The sequence below is a fragment of the Streptopelia decaocto genome (assembly GCF_964273445.1).
Source record: "Streptopelia decaocto genome assembly, chromosome: 1".
Taxonomy (NCBI): domain Eukaryota; kingdom Metazoa; phylum Chordata; class Aves; order Columbiformes; family Columbidae; genus Streptopelia; species Streptopelia decaocto.
In genome coordinates, this window is record NC_138663.1 from 83379769 (window position 1) to 83400631 (window position 20863).

Genomic DNA, 20863 nt, shown 5'->3' on the forward strand with positions numbered 1-20863 from the left:
GCTGTGTTTTAGACTATGAGATCTGCAGAGCATTGTCTTAATTTTGTGTGTTCAAGTCAACACTGAATACCCTGTCAGCAATTAACAAATAACAGTTATTCTACAGCATATGACTTTCACCCTTGTATGTTTGTCATGAATATTTAAAGCTCAGGCAGCAAATACAAAATCTTAATTTTTATCATTAATAATGAAGAAAAAAGTTTCATATACAGAAAGATAATTGTTGTGGAAGAGCAGAATTCTGTAAGGCTGGCATATATATTCTGTAAAGTACCCTGGCATCCATCAGAGCCAAAAGCACTTGAAAAAATGTCAAGTCACTACTGTGAGGAAGGGGGCAGCGTGAGCTAAATTAACCTCAAGAGCATGAAAAGTCAGTTATCCCCTTGGATGTACAAAGGCCAAAATGCCACAGTTATCTCTTCCCTCATGCTAGATAACACAGCTGTACTCAAAACAGGCTGATTGCATAACTATAGGGCAACAGGTAGGAGGGCACCTAACAATACCCCCAGAACATATGTATGCTTCATGGTTCAGCCTTCCATTATAAAGAGGCACCTTCTGAAGCTAGGGATAACTGTAAAAATTCTCTGACAAAATGACAAATCACTTTGGAGGGCCCTGGCATCTTTTGTCTGATCTTGCTTGCAAATTACACCACGGAGTTCCTTCTTCAGGGACTCCCTGTTAACCACTGTGTTCCCAAATGGATTCCAGAACGGTTCCTGTCTGGGCCAAGGACCCCTTGGTCTTGGATTTCCTCACTGCTATCTCACTCAAGAACATAAACTGGAATATCTCAGGTGAGACATCCTTAGGCATGATTCTTCTGGTACAGGAATCTGCTAGGGCTTCATTTGAGATTTAGTCTCCCTTGGACTTGATTTCTCAGGAAATCACTAAGTTAGTATCAGAATATTCATTTGTGACTGAAATTAACTGCCTCATTTACAAAAAGCAGCCAGCTTGGCTTACCATATCACTAGCATTAGGAGTCACATTCCTAGCCCCTAAACACAGCATAAAAAACACAGATGAAGACTAGTGGCAACAAATGGCTTCTTTTGGCTTTCAGAGCAGATTCCACCAGCACTGTCACCACTTTCATTCCCAGGCCCTGGAGCACCACAGGACCCGCTGTCAAGGGTACTCTTTCCAGAATTCATCCCACAGCCCCCAGGTACATCACGACACACATCTCTGAGCTCTAGCACTGGGATCTGTACATTCAGCTCCAAGTCACAGCAGAGGTCTGCATCACACAGCTATTCCCACAGTTATGAGCACAGTAGGACCCATATGGAGAAAAACTGACACTCCAACCCCACAGGTGGATTCTTGTACACTAGTGGTACAAATCACTGCTCCTGTCTCCTCAACAGGTTTTTTTTGCCAGTATTATCCTTCTCAATGACCCCCAAATGACAGAAATTAATTTCACACCAGCGACGATAAAGGCTGTGCCTAGGATGAATACACCAGTGAAAGAAAGTAAGAGGGAAATGGGCAAAGAGGTTTCTCACAATTAACCAGGGCTGAGGTCTCCCATAAGCTAAATAGTGAGGGAAAGAATTAAGTCAATTCCATACAGCATATAAGGGAAAATGAGAGAGATGGAGAAAGACATACAGAAAAATAAGGCTAGGGAGAGGTTCAGGAACAGAGAAAAAAGATTAAAAGGAAAGCAGATACAGTGAGAGAAGAGACATGGAAAACAAAGAGCGAAGGCAAAAGAGAAGGACAGCTAGGAATAGAGAAATGATAAAATGTGGTCACTCACTCTGTCTGGAAGATTTTCTGGAGGAAGGTGGCTTATCTCCAGTGTTGGTTTCTGGGGTACTGTCCTTCACACTCTTTCTCGAAGGCCCATCCTCAGACCGTTGCTGTCAAATATTCCAAGACCTTCTTCAAGAAATATTTTGAGGGCGAAGGGATCGTGGATGAATTCAGGATCTTGAGTATTAAAACAATCTGTGTGGGATTGTCAGTCCCCTAAAACTGCTGGTTTTATCCCAGGATGGAGATCTTCTCTCCCTTCTGGCAGCTAAGGACTAAAAAGGTATTCCCCTGGGAGGCAGCCTTTTCACTGATTGTCAGATTATTTCAAAAATCAATTTCTTCAGTCTCTCTACCTGTAAATTTCTTCTTGCCTCTAGCTGCACCTTGTCCTTACTGGTGGGCAAATCTCTTTCTGTGAAAAAAATCGTGCTATCTCTGTGACTATTAACAGCGAAGACTGCCTTTCCTTTCCCTGTAACTGGGAGGTGTGTCTTCTCTCCTTGCACAGGATATTTGAAGAAAACCCTCCTGGGATTGGGGAATGAGGGATCTTCCTTGGGATGAAGAAGAATGAGGTCAGTATTGGAAATTACCTTTATCTCCAGTGGTTAACAGCAACTGGAAAAGGGAAGAATATCAAAATCTGGCTCTACTTTTTCTCCTTTGCTTTCTCTGCTGCCTCCTGAGCAAATATGATTACAATTACTAGGTAAGTATCTAGAGGTGCTACTTATTTCTGCCTTGAGGACTGCCTCTCTTTGGCACATGCAATTTCTTCTGTGGAGACTCACCTGTTACTATCTGGTCTGGTAAGAGCTGTCTCCTCTGCTTGAGAGACGAATTTCCTCAGTAACAGGGGGGAAGTGGGTGGTAAGGGTTATTCTCACAGCCCTCAGAATCTGTGGTCTGAGGATGCCTCTCCCCTCAACAGGTATCGAGAGAGCTCCAGCAGGCTCTACTCCACAGCAAGGAAGAACAGACCCGCTTCTAGATAAGTTACAGGGCTTGGTGTCAGAGGCCTCTGCCCAACCTTGGCTGGTTAGGGAGGAAGGGGGCAAGTACTAAGCTCTCTCGCCAGGTGTGGGGAAGGCGGCTGGCTGGCGGGTGCGCCCCGGCCTGCCAGCGAAGGGTGGGGAGGGGCGAGGGGGCGTCCCTCGCGCCGGGAGGGGGGCTGTCTAACGGGGTGTCCCCTCACGGCTGCGGATGGGGCAGGGGGGCGGCGGGCAGGGTGTCTCCTCCACCCCGCCAAGCTACGGGGGTGTCCCCCCACCCCGGCTGCCCGGAGGCTGTCCCTGGCTTCCCCCCAGGCCCCAGCTCCTCTTGCCTGGGCCCGACTACCACGGGAGGCCGCAGCGACCCACGGGCCTGCGCGGGGCTGAGCGGTCGCCTCCGCCGACTTCCGCCGGGCCTCGGCTTCCTCCCCAGGGGCTCCCCGGGCTCCGGTGCGGGGGGCCCCGGCCGAGCGGCGTTGAGTCTCTCCAGGCCCCGCCGCTGCCGCGGCTGCTGCTCCGGGCTGCGGCTCCACTGCAGGCCCCAGCTCCTCCCCAGCCTCCGCTCCGCCTCCCCGGCACCCTCTGGCCGCGGCCGCCCCCGCCTCCTCGGGTTAAGGAGGCGCCGGTCTGCGGGAGTTGTGGCTGCCTAGCGCGGGGGCGCGCACGGTACCCGGTGGAGGGAGAGCCCGGCTCCGCCCAGGTAGCCTGGCTACCCGTCGGGATCACAGCCTACCCCACCCCGGGAGCTCAATTCACCCCGGAGATGGCCGCCGCTCGTGGGGCCCTCGCCTCGCCAGGCCGCTGCCAGCAGCGGTCTCTTGCTGCCTCCCAGCTGGCGGCGGCAGGTGTTAGGCCACCCCTGCGGCAGCCGCGCACTCACCCGGCCGTCATTTCCTCCGGCTCGAGAGAGCTCCCCGTTCCATCCGCGGACGCTGCTCCCAAATGGCTGCCTGGGCCTGGCAGCCCCCGCTGCAGGTCGGGCTTGCCGCCCTGGGCAACTTGCTCTGCTCTCACCAACCACGCCATGGTTGCACCCTTCTCCAGCCCCCCCAAAAAGTAGACCCTCCATCCTTGGTAATCTTTCCTGGTGCCTTGTATTGGCCAAAAACCTATTGCAGTCACATCCTCAAATCTTATGAAGCATTTCTGCTGCAACCCTGTTAAAAGTCTCATTGCTATCTCTCCAACGTGTTACAACCAACTAAAACCAGATAGAAAACATTGTGAATTACAGTGTTGTCCTGTTTTCACCTATTTGACTGAAAACTGTGAGTCTCCTGTCAGTCCGTTGCAAGGCTGGTCTTAGGGACACAGGCAGAGGCAACTATCCATTATTTTACAATGTTAAAGAGGACTGTGTAGTGAAGTAAACTAATTAGATCAAATGCTACACAATGTATCTATGAGGAGGAACAGCCACTGCCTGAGATCCCCCTACATCTGAGGTCAGATTTCCACATGGAAATCTGAAAAACACAACCATGAAAGAGCCTCCCTTGGGGTCCCTACCCCAGTTATCTAAAAGACATGCTGTATTTGATAAGGTCTTCTTTCTGTGAGTAGTTTCACATTCACATGCCTCCAAATGGTAACACTGCTGTAAGGCTTGGAGTGGAGGATAGGACACTTGCTAGAAGAAAATTACATTTTCTGAGTTTGCTTTTTTTTTTTTTCTTCTGGAAACTGTAATATGAAAATTGTTCTGATAGTAGAGGGAGTGTTGTAAGACTTGCTGCTTTTGCAGGGCTTATTTGACCGTTGCACCTGCAATGACTCCTTGCATTTCTTCAACAGGTCAAAAGCTGTACCAAAGTCCCATGCCCTCATATCAGGAAGTCACAAGAATGAATACTCAACCTCCATCCTCTCAGGATACTGTCTTGTCTTCTCCCACACCAAAACTTTCTTCTGCCCCTAGGCCAGCAGCTCTGGGCATAGCTGTCCTCTCTGTGCTACTACCTGTTCTTCTCTGTCAAGGAGGGTTTCCTGCCCTTTTTCCCCATATTATTCATATTATCTCATTACAGATCCCATTACAGTGTTCCTAATCACTACCGAGGGCCAACAACCATCTCTTACCCTCCCACCTCCACAGCAGAGCTCTGTCCTATTCTGTCCTTTCCCCCAGTCTCACTCCAGTCCTGGGTAAACATCTTGCTCCAGTTCCCTTGTCATTCTGCCTCTACTTGGACTTCTCTTTGGGTCTCCCTGGTATTTCCACAGCAAGTTCTCCAGTTTCCCTCTAGCTAGGATTTGTGTCCACCCTGTGCACATGCTCCTCTTAACTCTACAGAGAGACAAGGCAGAAGCACCACTGTGCTGGGAGGCACTAATGGGTGGTGTCTGTGACTTTGATCTATAGCCAACTGCAGAGGTGTTAGAAAACTGCGGTCGAACTGAACAAGTGCCAGGCATCCAGTGTGTCTTCCCCATTTATTTTTCCTTTTGGTTTTCAGGATCCTCTCTCCCAAATGAATGTCTGAAGTATGCCAGCTTTTTATAGACAAAAACAATCAAACAAAATTATATGCTGTAAGTAACTTATTCCACTACTTGAAAGAATGTAAACACAAAAATGCCATCCAGCACACAAAAAAATCCATTGGGAGGCAGGCCAAGAAATCAGTGTTGTAGAAACAGCAGAAGTGAATGAACCATGATCCATTATCATATTTTAGCATTCAGAGAACAAAAAGACCCATCCCAAAGCCTTTTCAAGCTAAGTAGAAGATATAGCAGATGGAGGCATGGCAAAAAATGTGAAGTAGCCACCACATAACTTATTTTTACATTACATTCACTGTATTTTACCCTTCTCTTATTTTTTCCAAGATGCCACTGGCATTGTGAATGACAAAATTGTTAATATTTGTCTAAGGAAAGCTACAAATTTTGACAGATGGGTAGCGGGCAGTTGATGCTTCTGGTCTCCAGGAAGGTGTAGGAGGTGGCTTTGTTTTTTGGCAGTTAGAACGCCGAAACTTACGGTATTTGGAAAGGAATTATCTCCACATCCTGGCTGAAAGCCTGTCCCTTCCCTTTGCAACTGATAATAAACAGACACCTCAGCAATCCCGTGTAACATACAGGTATCCTAATACATTTTTCTCCCTGAGTAGGGTTTGGTGGTTGGTGTTTTTTTTCCAAACCATCTTCTCACCCAAGAAAATATTTCCTTTATATATTTTTATGTAAGCATATATAAAAAATTTCCTTTAGTTGCTGTTGTTGCCTCCCCTGAACCATTTCTCAGACTGCTATAAGGAAATTATGTATCTGCCCCCTTTTCCAGGTAGCCCCATGTAATGATGTGTCTTACATGATCAAGAGGCTAAAAGTGTTTTAAAACTATGTGTTTAGGACCTTCGCTACAAGAAAGGATATGTACTCTGCATCACTACCAGCACAAACACACCTTCTGGGAGCTCCGCAGTTTCAAAGATTGGATAAGCATTAAGTGATGTGTTTGTTGGCCGAGCCTCGCACACCTGCAGAGGCAGATGCCTGGCATTGCCTCGGTGTGACAGCTCCCCATTCCCACAGCAGGAAGGCTCCTGCGAGACTCTTATCGCCTGGTACATAGCCACGGGACCGGTCTTCTCCGCGAGCCGGCCCCCTTACCATGACGGTAAAACGGGCTCACTCTCCGCCTGCCGCCCCCGCCCTGGAAGCCCGTTGGGGCAATGAAGCAGCGTGACCCTGCCGCACGCCAGGCATCTCCCGCCTGACGCGACACCGGCCGCCGTTACCGCGCGTCTCCCACAGCGGGACTTCGCCCGTCTCCTGTCCCCCCCTCCCGGAACAGTCTCCTCGCACCCCGGGCAAATGCCGCAGGCCCCGCTACCGCCGGCTCCCCTTCTCGCCGCGGCCAGGCGGGCGAGCAGCGCCAGGCAGGGCAGGGCCCGCGGCGGCGGCCATCGCGCCTCCTTAAGAGCACGAGGCAGCCCCCCCCGCAGCGGTCGGGCGGCTCCTCCTCGCCCCGTGTCGCATCCAGCCTGGGAACGTGTGGCGGGGAGCGGGGACGCGCCGCCAACGCTGCCCCGGCCCGGGGGCGGTCTCCAAGACGGGGTTAGCGGCTCCCCCGCTCAGCGAAGCGCGGGCAACAGTCTCGCAGCGGGCGGCCACAGGTCCACTGGGACAAGAGCCTCTACCGCAGCGCCCCCTTCCCCCCAGTCCCGCTAGAGCCTTCATTCCACAGCGCCTATTGGCGGAAGGTGTGGGCAGGGCTAGCCCACAGTCCACTGTCTGGTTGGATTCTGCCTCCATCCATCAAAGCAACGGCGACGGAGGGGAATTTGCCCTTCCGATTGGCCGTGGCCCGAGAGAAGGTGGTCTAGACAGCGAGGGAGAAGTAGCTCCCATTGGTCATCCCCTCTGCGTCAGTCAAACGAGTCACAAAGGGCCGCGCGTCCGGCCGGAGCGGGACGCGGGCCCCAGCAGTGGGGTGTTTGTCACTGTACGTAAGAGCCACTTCCTGTCCGGGCCCGACGGCTTCCGGTTAACTCCGCGGTTTGAGGCGGGTGTCGTCGACCTTCGGCTGGTGCATGCGCGGCGCGGGTGGTGGTGCCTGCTCCTACGCCCGCCGCCGCGCGGCGGACGTCACGTCGCGTCGCGTCGCGTCACATCACATCGCGCACGGTGTCGGGGCGCGCGGCGTGGGGCCGTCTCCCGCCGGGCCCGGCGGCGCTGGGCGGCGCGTGTGGCGGCCGTGGGCGGGCTGGGGAAGGCAGCGGTGCGTCCCGGCGCCTCCTCCGGGAGCTGCGGCCCTGCCGACATGCACTGACACTCGGGCTGCAGCGGGGACCTCCCCTCCGCAGCATCCTTGCGGCTGGAGCCGTGCGGGGGCGTCCGTTCCCCCCACCTCTTGTCACCCCCCCCCACGCGTGGGGAGCGGCGTCTGCAAAATGGCAGAATGGGATCCATGTTGTCTTCTGGCAGGAGAGCCCACGCTGTGATATGTGCGAGTGGAGGGGGCTCTTCCCATCTGCCAGGCCTTTCTCGTGCTTTGTGACCAATTCCAATGTAGCACTTGGTGGGTAATGGTGAGGACACATGAGGGAGCGCAGTGATGCTGTTAATGTCAGAGTGGTGTTCGTCCCCCTGTAGATAAGAGTAAAAGAAGCGATTAAATCTGGTATTATCGCTTGCTCAGCAGGTGTTTCAGGATAAGTTTAGTCAAACGGACTTTTAAATTTTATTCAGCTGTATTATTTTGTTTGAATAACCTATTTTAGCATGAGTAGCCAAACTTAGCATGAGTGGTTAGGATCACTGGAATTCCATGCCACATACTGTGAACCTGTCACGACCTGGTTGCTTGGTGATGGGGGTGCATTGAAGACCAGTACCAGGACATAAAGAGGAAACACTGTTATTAGAAACTACAAACCATCAATAACAGTAAAAAAGCTGCCTGGAGGACAGAGGAGGAGAATCCAATAAGAAAGAAGCCCCCAGATGCAGAATTATCATTGGACTAAAAGAAGTGTGGTCAGCACATGAAGGACAAGTGAAGAGCAGGTGCATGGACTGTGAGGGTTTAAAAACCCAAGCATACTTTTTGTCTCAGGGTCACCCTCCTTGAGATGCATCGAGTCTGGACTGTTTCTTTGCTGTACCTTTCCATTTATCTTTTATCTTTTGATTATTTTTTTTAAGCAGAGACATCTGGGACTATGCTACAGGAAATCCTAGGGTCAAGAACATTTCTTTAACAGCAGGTTTAACTGAATTCACAGTATGAAGTGTATCCTTAAAACGCCACTCAGGCTCTCAGCAGTGGAGTGTGTTTTATTGGTTAACAACTGTGTCTGTTAAAGGAGCGTGCCAGTGTAACCCTGCAAGGTTACATTAAAAAATCACATCAGCCCTGCTCCAGAGGTTTTAGTCACTGGGAAAGATAACAGACTCTTTCAGGTGGACAGAATCCCTTCTGTCTCTCTCCATCCAGAAAAGTACAGTTTCTACATGGACTATCCTGTCTCTGCCATGGGCCCACTGCTGCTTTCAAATAGGACCTGCAACCATAAAAAATCGTTCTCTGAAATTCTCAGAAGTCTAGGACAGGGATGCTGGCTATGCTTTCAATACAGAAAGTCTTTTTCAAAAAAGAAGGAAAGTCCCAGACTTCATTTCTTAGTGACCAGTGGTTTGTTCTTTGTTTCTTCCAAGCCTGACTCCGTGCATACTCCATGCCATCACACATTGTTGTGACAGTAATTTTTTCAGGCTACAGCTGCATTTTAATGTGCTTTGAAGCAGGTAGTTCTGTGAATTGCAGAACTAACAAAGCCTGGTTCCTGATTACTTCTGGTCTCTTGATTGGATTCTTTGACAACTGATAAGGCACAAGTTCTAACTGAAGCTTTTCCCCTAACTGGTGTATTTGTAATGTCTCATTTCATTCTGGTTCTCTTGTGCCTTTAAATCTTTAGTTTGAACCATGACCTTTCTGCCTGCAAGGACTAAAAGGAAGTATCCTGTATTTTGTCTCTTATTTTCATGAACGCTACAGGAGTTCTTGGGTTTTTTTAGATGTCTGCAAGAGACTTTGATTCTTCTCATAGCTTTATAGCAAAGATTTAAACCTGGGTCACCTGCTTTTCCCTTTATCTTTCAGACAGGCACAGTGGCTGTAGGTAGGTACCAGAGCAGATCAGGGCTCATTTCCAAGTATCATGAGCAGAAGGAGGCTGCTCCTTCTATGTCCGCCCAAAGTCAAATGCCTGTTTTAGAGACGTGCCAGCATATACCAGGCAAATGCTCTCGTTACCCAGCTTTGGATAACTGGAGGCAGTTGCTTTCTTAAGGCTTTTTTTTTTTTTTTTTCTTGAAGCTCTTCTTTGTGTGAATGATTAAATATGCATAGAGACAAAAATAGATGGATTATAAACCCTGGTTTTCAGGACATTGAGTCAGTAAATGGGAGGTACCAGGGAGATACAAAATGACAAATGCTTACTGTAAGTAATTGCATGTTCATACTGTGATATCTCTGACAGAAAACAATGTGGGGAGGCAGGAGTTGGCAGGAAAGCTGCTCCTACAAGCAGGGGAAAATGCTTTAACCATGATGTGCTTGGTCTGCCCCAGCCCTTCCTACAGGTTCCCTCTGGTCGATTTGTGCTCTGAGTGGGCCTTTGGGAGTGACGTCTTCTAGACAGATGGGTAGGAGAAAATCGTTTGGAGGAGTCTTGTTCTGGAGCTTCAATTCAAGCTGAAAATCTTGGAGGATGAAGTCAGAGCTGAAAGAGTCAGCAAGTACTTACATGAGAATAAGTAATACTTAAATTGTGACTCCTGTGTGATTTCAGCATTTGTAAGGCCAGAGAGCGGGGGACCTTTAGGGACAAGATTCCTGGCTGTCACGGTCTGGCAGACCAGGGCATCACGGTCTTCTGGAGCACTTCCAGTGGTCTGAGGTCTGCTATGTGCTATTCTAGCAGACTTGGATGAGAAAAAGCAGGTTTCTCAGGAAGAGGACTGTCAGTGAACAAAGTAGATTTGTTCTACCTATGTTTTCAATTCATACTGGTTTTCCTTCAGTGTAAAACTTCTGTGCTGGTTTGACTGAAAGCAAGTAAATTTTCTTCATGCAATTATAAACTTATTTTTTTGTAGCTAGCATGGTCATTGTTTGGATTTAGTTTGAGAACAAGAAGATAACACCCCAGCACAGAGTTAATGTTTTTCTTCAAGTGGCTTTCCAGTGTATTAGAGTTGGAAAAAAGAGAATGCAGGAGCTTACTGTTATCTTAGCTGTTGTCTGGGATCTAAGGACTGTTCTGAGGACCCTGCCCAGAGGTGTGAGGCAGCTGGGGAGGGGGGGCGTGGATGGGGCAGAGCTTGACTGACATCCAGACTGATCAATAAGAATATTCCATGCCTTTAGCATCATGCCTCATATTTAGGGAGAACTGCGTTTTTCTGGCTAGAGATAGAAATGGAGACCTGTTCCAGTACTGCTCCATTTTGGTTGAATTCCGTTAGGGAGTTGCTCGGTTTGACCTTGTACTTTACTGACTCAAAAGGTGTATGTAGTGTTACTACATTAAAGATGATGAAGTACTTACAAGTAAGACATTTCAGAAGTTACACAGACAAACTGATAATATCAGATTCTAGGGCCTAATAGCTCACAGAGGTATTGTTACACATTATGTTACTATAGACTCAATTAATACAAAGCAACGTGCAGGAAAGTTATAAACTGGTTCTCGACTAAAAAGCTGTATGTGAAAAGGTACCGTCTTACTCAGCAGTTAAGATGCTTAGGTGCATTCTGAGTAATCTTCTGACTTGAAATAATTTTTACTGTTTTTCTTGCTTGTTAGCCCTTCAGAATTAAAATAGCTTTGAGAGAAGAAGCTGGATACTACTCCTTCCTGTATTGGATTGACAAAATTGTATTCTAAGTTTCAGAGAGTTAAAGTGAACTAACCAAAAGATCAATTAGTAGCTGTCCTTAAAGAAAAAACATGTTTTGTGCCTCAAAGTTTGGGTCTTCATATTAGGCAATGCCAGGAAAGGAAAGCTGTGGTCACATCCCAGAGCTGGAATTGAGGAGAGCTCTGTCTGCTAGTAAGTGCAGACAGAAGTTGCTGTGAGACAGTAAATGTACAACCACCTCAAGTCACTTTTCAAAGAGCCACTACACTTCACAGACACTGAAGCATAGTAAGTCTGATTAACAGTCTGTCTACCACTTTAAAAGCAGATGCTGTGAAAATGCAGACAGGATAAAAAGTTTAATCACAATAGCTCAAACTAATGATCAGTTCATGCCATTGCATTCTGACTGAGAAGCAGACATCAGAGTTAATAATAAAAGACAAAAATCCTTAGAAGCGCAGTGGATACCTATGATATCAGCAATAGTCTTGTATGACAACCATCCCTGTGGATCAAAGGGAAAAAATGATACCCATGTGACTTAAGTTATAATTTCTGAGAAACTGGGAGTCACACAAGAGGTTTCAAATTTTACAGCAGGAAGAAGCTTGAATTTGCAGCAAGTAATAATTAGGAGGGAAGCTAGAACAGGGAGTTCCAGAGAAAGCAATGAAATAAATGAAAAGTATAAATGAGAGTCTTCCAGGGTGTGAGAACCAGTAAGCCTATGAAAGAATTAGCAGATGTGTTGGATCAAGGGAGGTTTTTTCATATCCACCTTCAGTTTTGAGGATGCAGGAGGCTTTTATAATCTTGTCCTGCATCCATTCTATTTTTTACAATGAAATAATTTTTAGAGATTGAGATCTCATAAGGAAACATGGTAGATTTTAAAACATATTATGGCATACTTCCAAGAATTCCAGATAAATTCAAGTAAGAAGTAGTTGGGCACCTAGGCTTCTTGCGTAAGGAAAATATGTGGTCTCTCATAGAAAGCTGCCGTGCTTCTAGAGCATCAGGAGAGGCAATACAGACTGTACCCACAATTTAAAAAAAGGTGCTAGGGATGAAGCAAGGAAGCAGAATAGTGAAATTTTCATCTGTTTCTTGAAAGCAGGTAATTAAAAATATGTCAAAATGCCTGGAAGACTATGATAACCAAGATGAATCATTTAAGCAAAGAGTATCTCATAAATCCCTTTCTCACTTTTCTGGATGTGTCAATAAAGAAGTTATTAAAAGAGAAAAAATTAATCTGATATATTTAGGTTTTTAAAAGGCCTTTGAGACTGCTTCACAAAGACAAAATCTTGATAGGGAGAACGGATTACTAATGTAGGTCACTTTGGGGCCTTATCTTGTTTCATATTTGTATTCATGGCCTTGACATGAATAAAAAGAGCATTTGGATGAAATTTGCTGATGGCACAAGGACAAAATGATCAGGATGTTATAAATGAATACTGAAAGAGCTCTGAGATTTGGATGAAATTGAATTTTGGATGAGATTCAGCTATGCAAAATTTAGTGCCATGAATTACGGCCTTTTTTTTTTTTTTTTTTTCCCTGGGACCTCACCAGTTGAAAATGAGAGAGAATGAGGAAAAGGACCTTTAATTATTAACTGATCACACACCCTGAACTGCTAAAAGGTAAATGGGATCCAGGAAAGTATCAAGCGAATATTTTATTTAAAAAATTGCTTATAGAATATTGTGAATAGCTCTGATCAGTCATTCTCAATAAAGATTAATTCAAACTGAAACAGGCGTCAGAATGTCTTCTAGGATTTTCTGGAGAATGAAGATTGTGTCACTGTAGTTTTGGCTTAACAACCTTGACTAGTAAAATTGAAACAGGGAAGAGATCTGATGGGTAGCCAGAAACACACCTAACAGTAATCATCAGATAGAGAAATGAGCTTTTAATTGAAAGAATGCTACTAGTTTAAAAACAAATAGGTATAGAGTGGCCTCAGTTAGGCTGAACAGTAGGAAAAAAACAATCCAGAATTAAGTAGGGACTTTCCAAAGTGGCCTTCCCTAAATTGTGCATACAAAAAATGTTAAAAAAATTTAAGCATTACAGTGTAAGATGAGATGAATTGTCTTTGAACAAGAACTGTCCTATAAGCAGCAAGTAAAGAGTGCAATTGAAAAATTGATTTTCATCATGGCAAAAGGTTAAAAGCAATATATCTTAAGGATTTATCCTGTGCCCTGTGTTGTGTTTATTGTTCATCTGGAAAGAGGAGAGAAAAGCAAACAGTGAAGCAACAACTTCTGCAGAAGACAAAGTAATTCAGTATACCTGTATTAGAGAGGACTCTGGAAGACTTCAGTCGGACCTAAACAGGGAAGGTGACTAGGCAGCACATCATTAATTGAAATTCAATGTTGACAGTGCAAGGGCAAGGGAAACATTTAGGCTCATGTTACCCCTTGTGGGGTTTAAACTAACTCTATAATAATCACAGGCGTGATATTTCAGTGCCAGTGTGGACAATCTTGTCTGAATGCTCTGGGGAGGACACAGAAGTCTGCTCTTAAAGAGGAGATTTCAGGAAATGGTGACCTGAGCAATTAAGGCATGTAAAAACTCTGGGAGATTAATAAAACTGAGATCACTATTTCAGAAAGGAGGAATATAGTAGAGGACACTTAGTTTATGAAAAAATCACTAGAGTAGAAAAAGTAGATTTGAGAGCCTCTGTTCTTCCTGTATCATCATATGAGAACAAAGGGACCATTCAATGAAACTGTGGAGTGAAAACAGGGAAACACTTCTCCATGTCTTGAGATTACACTGATGAATTCATTGCTGAGGAAAGTGGTTGAGCCAGAGACTTCACTAGCTTTCAGAAAGAACTGGACTTATATGTAGTTCTCATGAGTTCCTAGCACTGCCATCAATGACAATACATTTGGGACAGGGTATTTTATAGGGTTATGTCCCATGAGCTGTTGAGAGGTTGTGATGGGGAACATCCTGGCTGAGGATGCTGAATTATCTGGTAGGTGACTGATGGCCAGGAGACACTGTAGTGGAAGATGTCCCAAAGCTGTGTGAGTCATGCTGAAACATAACTGAATTTGGAAGATACAGAGCTTGAGATGGAGGCTGACTAAAGTTTCCTTTCATGGACAGGCATCTGCTGTCCTACTCTTCCACTCAGCCTGAAGCGTTAGAGTGAAAACAGGAAAAGGAAACAGCCAATTAACTTGAACTTAATTCCGTTTCTTCTCTAAACTATTAAAGCTTTCTCATCAGTCCACATTTGAAAGCACAACATACTCCTTCAAGTGGTGTTACTGTTGGCCACCCACGATTTTAATTACTTGCGGGATTTTTTGCCAATATTGCTAACTATGTTCTGAAGTTGTTGGTTTATAGGAATAGTCGACATCAGATGCCTTTCTGTCCAATGAAAGAGGAACTGGAATAACTGTGTTCCTGTGCATAATCAGAAGATTTTTGTCTCAAACATTTGAAGAGACACAGCATGAATACAAGGAGGGGGAAACAGTATTTGGAAAGGCTTATGTAAGGTTTTCAAAGGATTTTTGAATGGCTGCTGTTCTGAAAATACTGCCTTCTGCTTAAGGAGTCTGTGTCAGGGAGATAGATTACTTGATGACAAACAAATTGGTAGTAAACATTCGCAGAGTCCCTAAACACCAGTAGGCCTGATTCAGTCTGTGAGCTTTGAAATTTTACTGTGAATCATCCTTAGCCCTTCTTGAGAATTGGTATGAGCCAGCAGTTCTGCTCTGGGTTGCTCCAAATGGCATTGCTGCAGCTATGACATGCACTTGGTGATGATGCAAAATATTCAGAGCTAAGTTAGCCTGCAGCCTCTGGAAGAATTGCTGTCAGCAAGATGAGTAACCATATACTCAAAATGACCAATTCTGGGCTGGAAGGCTTATTTACCATTTGATTCTTGCCATGCAAACCAGTAGCTCTAGGATACAATGAAAGAGGTATTTGTATTTCCCATTACTCCTCTTCAGTTCTTGATAGGCAGCACTAGATATAAGGAAGCTCTCTTTTCCAGCTCAGAGAGAATGTGGAGATCTGTAGATGAAGCTCTGGGAACACAGGAACCCTCTGTTAAGTATTCAGAGTAACCTGGCTTAGTTTCAAAGCAGCATTGGCTTTGGCTCTGACAGGGAGTCTTCGTGTCTAAGTTCAAATCAATGGGAGTTGTGTGGTAAAGCATGACTCTGTGGTAGAGCAATGCACTTGACCTATTAACCTGTGTTTCCAATAACCTGGATCCTGAAAACCAGCAACAAGCTCTCATTTTCTAAGGCAATTCAGCTAAAAAAAAAAAATCAATAAACTTGACTCTGTCATCATAGGGAATCAAGCATTACATGTAGAGACATGCTTGTGAAAGATGTCTTTGGACCTAAACTGCAGTAGTCCCTTGCCCCAAGTGATTTTAGTGCCATGCAGAGAGCATAAAGTAGTTTGGAAGTGTGAAAAGTGAACAAAGTGTCTATAAATTGGCTCAGTGCCCACTCACGGAGAAAGGCTGACTCTGTGGTAGTAGTAAATTAAATTACTCTTCTCTATCTTTGAAGCTAATGAGCATGGACTGACCATACTGTTAAACTCACCCTCCGTAACAGGCTGGCTGCATGCGGATGTCCTTTTGGACCATTGCTTACCATGTGCTGACTCCTAAAACATTATCAGAACTGTTTGGAAGATGGCTAGTTGGCTGCGAACATCAAATTTCAGTGCTGGGGAATGCTCTCAGACACCATTTCATTTACTAGTGTGGCTGTGTAACCAAATCTCTGTCACAAAATAGTTTGGAGTCAATGAAGATCTGCTCCTGGCCTAAGTTGTAAAAAAAAAAAAAAAAGTATATATATATATTCTTAATAAAAGCCTGTGTCTATGAAGTTTCTAGAGTCTCCTGTGTCTTTCAGACCCATGTAACCCAGTGCCATCATACTGTGGTGGGATGAGGTTACCTTGTTTTGGAGCAGAGCAGTGGGCTGACAGATTGGTGGGGTGTCTCAGACTGCCTAGGTTTGTGATGTCTGTGGAATCAGGTGTTTAACTCCAAATGGCTGTGGAACACCATCTGTCCCCGACTGCCTCCCAGCAGTATGATGGCAGACAACGCTGTAGTGCCTGTCTCTGCTCTGCGTCCTGAGGTAACAGTTGTGAATGCACTGGACCGAACATGAAGCTGGAACATGAAGCTGAAACATGCAGCAGTAGAAAGCTGGATGAGAGAATCTCTGCTGGTTAGAGCCCCTCAAACACATACCCTTCCTGTCTTGCTGGTGGGTGTCAGTACAGATGTAGAGAATAAAAAATTATTTACTTAAAGCAAAGGATGTTTACACCTGCACCAGGATTTTTTCCAATCAGCTCTTGTTGGAAGTGGGGATGCTGCATTGCAGAGTTCCTTCCTGGGACCACGCTGAGGGTCACAGTACTAGCAAACATCCACACACAGTCCCTTTGTCTTTTCTTTAATGTTATGAGTGCAGCTTCCACTGACTGCCCTCTCCTGGGGTTTACAGAAACTGTTAAAAGAAATGCCTCACCTTCTGCAGTGGAGGGCTTGTTTGGGCCCTCATGACACCATCAACAGCACACACAGGAGTCTGGGTAAAAAGTGACATATATTATAGGCGAAAAGTACCAAAACAACGTGGATGGTCTTCATTAATTTTGTGTGGCAAGAGAAGGTTCAGCCCTGGGACTGAGTTAGTGAGGCAGCTGCTGCACTTCCACAGGTAGTTTCACATGGGGCAGAAGCTGGTGCTAGTGCACCAACATCCACATGGAGCTTCAGTGTGGCTGCCTGCTCCCAGGATTTCATCAGCCAAGTTGCTGGGAGTGACAAGATGTCATGAGTCATCTCTGCCTCTGGGAACATCAGAGTGGGTGTTCTGTGCCTGAGTGGTAAAGTCAGTTTGCTGGAGCTGGGCTGGAGCAGGGAACAGGGGCAAGAGCAAGGCTGGCACAGAGAGAAGCACAAAGGCAGGGTTTGAACAAGGAGGTAAGCATTGGTGGGAGCAAAACCTAAGGAGGACTACAATCAAATGCCATCAGAATGCTCTTCTTCTGAATTATCCATGCAGTTTTTAGGTTTGGGAGGAAAAATTCTTTTTTACCAGGGAACAATTCAATGACAACAGGGTAAATTTGTGACTACCTGCAGAAAGTCTTGGGCTGTAGTTTAAGCCAGGCTTTAGCAGAAGCTGCAATAGTGCCCACGAAGGAAAAGGAATGTGTCAAGGCAAACCATCTGATGTGAGATGTCTCTCTTCCATGAGGTCTCTGCCCGTAATCCAGCAAGGGGGGACCTTGGCGAGACAGAGAGGGAGTCTGGGGCTGGCTGGTGCTTTGTTAGTTCCTCAGTAAGTAGAAGTGCAATCTTACAAGGAGATTTCTGCAACAGGCTGATGGGGTTGGTAATTTTACATTCATTAACTGACCCACTGTGGATGACTCATTCAGCAACTCTCAGAGCTAGAGTGATTTCTAATCTAGGGTGAGCTAAACCATAAACTTCAGAGGTTAGGAGAGAGTCTTGACTACAGCATGTGCAGTAGTCAAGAAAATTGCCAGTGTTGAACTGAAAACTGAAGAAGGCTTGCAATGACAGATATAACCTGGATCTAGATTAGATTAACTAACACATTAATAATCTAATAACAGGAACATTCTCCCCCACTCCCTTGTAAAGTGAAGAAATTGTGATGTGGTCAGAGTAAACGCCTGTGGAATAAATTACGAACAAGCCCCGCCTGGAGAATGGTGAGGGCCTGGATCTTGGTATTTATTCTACATTTCCAGGTGCTCCTGAAATGCCACCAGATGGCAACAAAAATCCGTTTCAGCGCAGCAGGATCCTGCGGCCTGCTCAAGTCCAGCGCTTTCCTGGCTGGAACGTTTGCAAGTCTGCAAAGGCTGCCTGCCGCTTCCCCGGCCCACAAAAAAAAGGGGGGGGGGGGGGGAAGAAAGAAAGAAAAAAAAAAAAAAGCCGACGCGATTTTATTGTCACTGAGCACGTATACGCTGGCTTTTTGTGAAGTCGGGTACTTGAGGACAGTGAGGGGGTGGCGACTGGAGAGCTGAGCCGTCCACAACGGTGGGTGGTGGGCTGGTGTAAGCGGCTCCGCAGCCGCGGGCAGTCCTTGCTCCCGGTGAAGAGGAGCGTGGATGTGCCAGCCTACACCGCCATCAACCGCTGCTGGCTGTGCAGATGTATTCTCGGTGACCCAGAAACAAAAATAGCTAGGAGAGAATTCAGGGCAGGCATTGAGATAGATGATCTGGCTTTGGGAGAGCCCCGAGGAGCACAGTAGCTGGGACCAATGCCGTCCAGTTTAGGGTGGGGAAGTGGGGGGCAAGAGGGGTGCAGGGCTGCCCAGGCATCTTGAACTGGCAAACTGAGTCATGCAGTCACTGCTGTGAGATTTATCCTCACATCAAAATTAATTTTCTCTGGCAGCTTCAGTCACCATTGTGACCTCAAATGACTTGAGCACAGTTGCTATGGGAACCGTTTTGCTCTTTCCTGCATCCCATCCACTTATTGTCTCTGGCAAGCAACTGTCAGTCAAACATTACAATAAATCAGCCAGCCCCTCTGTGCCCTCTGCCTGTCTCTGCCCTCCTATTTTGCAACAGGTTACTCCTAAGAGCATGGCTGCCAGATCTTAGCCCTGCTCCCCGCTACCCATTGCTTAGCAACTGCTGCCTGAGGTAAGCGGGAGGGCCGGTTTCCAGGGGCAATGAGTACATTTTTACATCATAAATAGCTGTTTGGATACATCACCACACACCTCACAGCCTGCCCTAGCTGTTTGCCAGGGCTCGGTTCAGGAGCAAAAACAGCTTCAGGCGCCAAATGACTGCGGGAAACTGAATCCCTAAAAATGGCCCCAGGACTGAAAGAGGTGAGCTTGCAAAAGAGGGTTTCCCTGTAGCACACACAGCTAGTGTAGCTAATATAGCTAATTTAGCTAATTTGGAGATGGGTGGGTCATCTACCAAGTCCTGGCAGCATTCCAGTTGTTCAGAGAAAGCAAAAAGCAAGAGAAAGGAAGGAGAGGAAGGAGGGGAGAGTGGTGAAGGGAAAAAGGGGAAGAAAAAGAGGGAATGGGTGGGAGAGCTGGGGCAAGGAGAGACAGCAGGTTTGGGTGACTGGGAGGGCAGATGGGAAGTGGTGTGATGGGCACCAGAGGGAAGAGTGGGATGCAGCTGAAAGTGGGAGGATTTGGAGTGGGCGAGTGTTGAAATGAATGCTTACCAATATTTAAGTACCCCAGAAAATGTATCTGAAGCTTGTAGCTAAAAGGCAAGATAAAGGAAATTTTAAGTTGCAAAAAGATCTAGAACTGGGAACCTTAGGAAGGATGGGACTTGGCTGTAAATCTTTAGTCTTACGTCACAGGAAGGAAATGCGCAAACTGTTTTCAAGTGCACATGCAACAGATGTGACATACATTGCAGATCCCCTGCAACAAAACAACAAGAGCTCTGCTGTAGACAAATAATAGTGCCTTCTATAGTGCACTGTCAACAGAACAGCTGTAGGAAATTTTATAGATCTGTGCACATCTGGGAGCAGACTAAGAAGCTCTTTATGCTGGTTAAACCAAGATCATGCATCAGTATTTCTTCAAGTACAAAAGGATACAGCAAAACAAATCTTTTTTGTGCTATTTAACATTATCCATGATACATTATGGATATGTGTGCCTGTGTGTGGCTTTGTAAATGATCTGGCTTTTTACGGCTTCCTGTTTGTCATTTTTGGTAGCTTCTGCCCTCTTTTAGCAGCAGCAAGGAAAGAAAATCCAAGCCACTGGAGGAAACAGTTAGGTGCCATTACGAGCCAAAAGCATTGCAGAATATTAGTGTGCATTTAAAGACATAAAAGACATACTAATTGACCTTAAAGTTGAATGAGTAACACAAAATAAATATCTGGACTTAAGCTAAAGTTTCCCTAATAAATCAGCCATCCTCAGCCTCAAACAAGAACATTGTGTTTCAGCTGACACGGACAGTTTTGGCACTCATCGAGGCCTGTTGTCTCTCAAGGAAAAGGAGGGCAATCTGGAATCCCCAGCAGATGTGACCCTATCCGGTGTCCCCAGGCAGTGGCTGGCAGAGGGGAGTGCTGGAGCTGGTTTGCTCCCCTCATGCAATCCATTTTTTGCTACAACCTGCCCATTCCTGGGTACTAGAGGCACAACTGGGAAGGTGGAATCAGGCCTTCTTGTTGTTCTTGATGTGAGCTGTTACTCAGCCCTATCTGTAACCTTTTGCCTTCATGCTTTAACTCCAGCATTATTTTCTAGTCTTTCTTTTGTTCCTTTTCTGCCTCCCTGTATGATTAGTGACAGTCCTCTGGGATCCTAGCCTCACCTTATCTATATCCAAGACAGAAAATAACTTCTTTGTTCTTCTAAAAAAAAAAATACCATCTTTGAGACTGAAGCAATAAACTTGGAACGAGAAGCAAGCTCATGTTAACATAAACATGCCAATGGGAAGTATCTAAGTGAGAAAAGCCATGTGATTCACCTGGGAGTGAGTAAAAGTCCATCTTGTGGGTAGATGAGTCTGAAGGGAAAAACAAGACTTGTGTCCTGTTTAGGATGATGAAGAAGCCATGTAAAGGAGCTTCTTTGGGACAGAAAGGA

At 46.1% G+C, this 20863-nt stretch overlaps 1 protein-coding gene across 10 annotated transcripts in view; it reads right to left on the reverse strand.

Annotated features, from left to right (window-relative positions):
- FOXJ2 (forkhead box J2) overlaps positions 1 to 3354 on the reverse strand; it is a 28133-nt gene extending 24779 nt beyond the window's left edge. For 2 of the 10 annotated variants that reach the window (XM_082043457.1, XM_082043463.1), the window contains exon 1: positions 1787 to 3353. The gene's annotated coding sequence lies outside the window, so the exon portion shown is untranslated. Of the gene's footprint in view, positions 1 to 1786 lie in introns of all 10 variants that reach the window. The other 8 variants (XM_082043467.1, XM_082043460.1, XM_082043466.1 and 5 more) reach the window with 8 other exon arrangements.
- Positions 3355 to 20863: the final 17509 nt, after the last annotated feature.